The following is a 4,617-nucleotide window of genomic DNA, read 5'->3' on the forward strand; positions in this document are numbered from 1 at the left end:
ACTTGCTCTTTCTTTGGTATGTGCCATCCATTTTTATGATTATCTGCTCTTTTTCTCCCACTTTATACTTTGTTTATTACCTTAGTCAACCCACTCAATAACAAGGCTACTTTCAGCACAGATTGCGGATTTGCAGATTTTTAACTCCAGGCTGAGTTATGGGCCACTGGGAAGTGATAGCAGCCACATAAAATAAAATATTTCTTCTGCTGAGTCAAGGGAAAAGAGAATTGCTTCCCAATTCTCAATTCATTTATTCTACATGCTATAGTGGAAGAAGGAGTTGCTATGTCCTATATCCCACAAAACACAAGATGCGAAATTCTGAGGAGATGGAAAACACAAGTGCTGGCATTATTAAAAATTATAGAAAAAATAATAAATTGATCAAACAAGATGATCTGAGGCATGCTGTAAGAAGTCCCACATCAGGCTGAAATGCCACTCTACCAGGTATGGTGCTTGCCTTATTTCAAATAGAATAGAGCACCTGAAACTCCAGGAGATTCAGGCAGTTAATTGAAGCTGAACTTCAGCAAATATTGTGTCCAAACAAGATTATTTTGGCTTTTTGCTGGTCTATGGGAGTTTTGCTCATTTTTAGCCACAATATTTCAAAAACAGCTTCAAAGCGATATGTATATGTAGTTTGACAATGCGTCAACCTTTGTAAAATGTCATCATAGCTACTAACAATAGCAAAAAGCTTTCTCAAAAAAACTGCTTTGTCCATGTTGGCTAACTTTATTTTAATTCTTCACCTTGAGCCTTTGATCTGAATTTACCCATAAACTCACAGGTATTCCTCACTTTGATCCAAGTACAAAGTGTCATGCTCAAAGGTTTCCTGCAGATTCTGATTGACTTCCCTACAATCTATATTGCTTGTGAGGAGCATAGTCAAAGCTTATTGTGATTCGAAGCTTTATATTTTATCCTTAAAATTGTTATATTTAGAGATAATCTGCTGTGAATCAAGCATACAGTAAAACATTTCAACTAAAAGACATGAAACTATTTCTAATAATGAGTCCTTCACTTTTTATTTGAAATTTTAATTTCAGAAGTATCCCTATTCTTCCTCCCTTATGTAAAAAGGCAGATTCATCCCAGATCTTTTTTAAAACATTATTACTTTTTCATTATTTTCCCAACCCCAGACTTCAATAGTGTACTGATCACAACTTATTACTAGCAGAATATTGTTTACTTTTATTTTCTTATCTATCTGTATAAATCTATGTTATTCTATATTAACAATCATCCATCTATGATCTAAATAACTTTTCTATGTAGTTGCTTATGGTAAGTACCATCTTTTAAGGCGTTTAATTCAATGAATGCAAAAGAGCATTAAGGGGACTGGCACATACCCAGGTACCATTTCACTTCTATCACCATCCCAACAAAAAAATGAAATTTTTCCCCTAATAAACCTTAACTGTTACTATTGTTGCTGGGAAACAAAAATTTCTCACATTAAAACTAGTGTAATTTTGATACTGAAAATCCTTACATCCATGCTAAAATTTGTCAAAAAACTGAATGACATTCAGTCTTTTACAACCCTCTTGTAAGCAAGGTAAAGAAAGATGGTCTTAAGATAGGTCGTACCAGGTATTATTGAGAACTTTTCAGGATATATTCTTATGTTGGTTTGTACACAAAAGTTGAATATTGCTCTGGGATTTTGAACAGCAACATAGCTTACCAGTCTTATATGACTAGAAAGATTAATATGCTAAATAACCAGATGAATTATGTCCTGTTTAGGGGTGAAATGGGAATCCACTGACCAGTTTGGGACAACACACTTCAAAAAACACAATGGGCCAAATAAGGCAAATCTGGATGAGAACAGCTAATGGAGCCAGAGACCTAAAAGACTCAAACTGAATTTTGAGAATAACTAAAAATAGTTGCTTTTTAAGATGAGAAGATTTGGGAGACATAATGATGACATGCACAAAAAGTTGCTGCCACCAACAAAAAGAACATTTTGCTCATGTCTACAGTAACCAAATAAACTAAGATCATGTCAAAAGAAGATTTGTCTTATGCTACAAACTTCTTAGCAACATAAATAGTGGTACACTGAAATAAACAGCCTGAAAGCTTGCAGACTTATCCTCACTAGAGTATTTTAAGAAAAGGCTACATAAAGATCTGCCAGAGATAACGCAGTTATTGTTGATACAGGCCACAGCAGGAAGATGAACTAGACATCTTCCTTTCCAGCCTGGCAGGTCCTCCAGGCCAACAGTCAGCAGAAAAAAGGACGTTTCCAATTAACTCTCAGAAATCACACTGCTCTTATTTTTCAGGCCTGGAACTTCATGAGATTGAAAGGAGGAGCCACTTGATCTGACAGGCTCTTGTGTTGCTTCAGTACCTTTCATGGCATTTTCTGGCTCATCATCCTGACTTGACTTTCGTGGGTTTGACAGCAACAAGTCTCAAGTGGCAGAGAGGGAAAGCACTAGAAAAGTTATTAACCTATTTACAAATATTACCAGACCAGCACAAGATGAAACACCACCAACTGTCCGTGCTCATTTATTCCTAATAAATAGATAGGTTGAAATCGTTAGCAGCCATAACTTACTTTTCTCTAAACTGGAGAGAAGGATGCATAATTTTTCATAGCTTGAACACTGCATGAAACATCAATGAAGACACAAAATTGTTAAGAATGCAAAATTAGGCCAATCACGTAGAGTCTATTACACAGTCCAGCACTCATCTTAGCTTGAAAATATTTCTTAGCAAACAGTTTGCAGTTTTAAATTTTTAGATTAAAAAAATTGATTTGTTATGATTTTGTTAGATTGAAAAATCTTTAAAGCTACGGGAGTCCAAACGTATTACATCGAAACAGCAGATAGCTGCCAGCACTGGGGATGCACAATAGGCTACTTATAGAAAGGTAAGGAAGAGAGTAAGTATATTTCATAGGAGAGCTATTTTGTCCAACACTAAAATGTAGAGCACAAAGAATTCAAATATTACCACCCATTTCAGAGTGTTGACAAAGCCTATGAGATTAGCTCACTTCTTCACACAAGATAAAGGCAGGGACAAACCTAACATGCGCATTTTTTGCCTATGACAGACCCATGAGTCCTTCTTCATGCTGCAGATAATTGTAGTCTCAGTACACTGGAGTCCATAAGACCTTTGCCAATTACTTCTATGGGAACAGAATCAAGGCCAGCTAGGGTAATATATACTTCTGTTAGGCTTGTCATAGCATTATATATATATATGTATATATATATATATATGTATATAAAATTATGTGCTCAGAACACATGCTGTGAGAGATGTTCCTCTCAGATTCCTTTGCTGAGACTTCCACTGCTGCAGTTTACATCCCTACTGTAATGGATACCTAATTAGCCCCTCGGTTGCCTAGCTGCCATGGGCAACACAAGATCATGCTGTTTTATATTTCCATAACTCGTCCAAAAACTGCCTTTCACAACTCCCAATGCGTACAAAGAAAATAACAAGGAAACGGATAGTTTTACTCAAAAAGACTGACAAAAAAATCAGTAGCTGGTGAAATTAATCTGAGAGACAATGAGCCTTAGGAACTTAGAAGCATTCCATAGCTAACAGTATGGAAGAATTTGATGCATATTAATTTTACAATTTCTTTTCAGTCTGTTCTTACAAGTTCATGAAAAATTACACTTGGAGATAAAATATGGCATACAAATTATAACAAGGAAAAACATAGTGTCTATTTAATAAAAGAGTTTTTCATTCCTTAAGACACAGAATTCGAATACCTTTAAACATGAGGTTAATGTCAGTCAGGATCAGGATGGAATGAAATATATTTTAGCTGTTTGATTTATTAACTTTGGCATGTTTTAGATATTTTAACTGTATCTGAACTGTCTGAATTTTGTAACTTAGCCTCAGGATAGCTATTATTTAAACTTTTTACTTGTTTGCCTTATTTTAAAACCCAAGATTATTAATAGGCACAATTATACATAAGTCTACCCTGACATAGGTCATTCTTGGAATTATACAGAGTGTTAAACACACCTTCATGTTTGAGTAAATTGTAGTTACTATTTTAATTAGAGATATTCAAATCATAAAAATGCATTTCAATAATAGAAGTCAACAAAAAAATTACATTCATTTTATCAGTCTAATTCAATTCTCAGTTATTACCTGATTAACACTGTGTTTTAACTGATGGCACAAAAAAGCCAGAAACCTAGACATTCTGAGGCACATTTGTTAGAAATATTAGATGAGTCGTGAGGATTGACCTGTTCCTCCACTTCATCTTCCAGTGAAGATACTACAACAGAGCATTTTGAGATCCTATGATAAAAAGAATTACTATCTACAAAGTATTCTATTAAATATATTTGAATCACTAAAGTTTATTGTAGTACCTTTGAGCCCAAATTATTCTATATTTTCTCATTTACAAGTATAAACATAACTTTAGTGTTTAACCATATGTGAAACAGTAGCTGATCTAGTTTCAAAATCTCTGGTTCAGAAATAAGGCACATGACAAGCAAAAGGTTTAAGAAAAATTATTAAGGGTGGGAACAAGAAAAACCCATACTTTAGATCCCATTTCAG

The sequence above is a fragment of the Lathamus discolor genome, chromosome 4, assembly GCF_037157495.1.
Source record: "Lathamus discolor isolate bLatDis1 chromosome 4, bLatDis1.hap1, whole genome shotgun sequence".
NCBI lineage: Eukaryota > Metazoa > Chordata > Aves > Psittaciformes > Psittacidae > Lathamus > Lathamus discolor.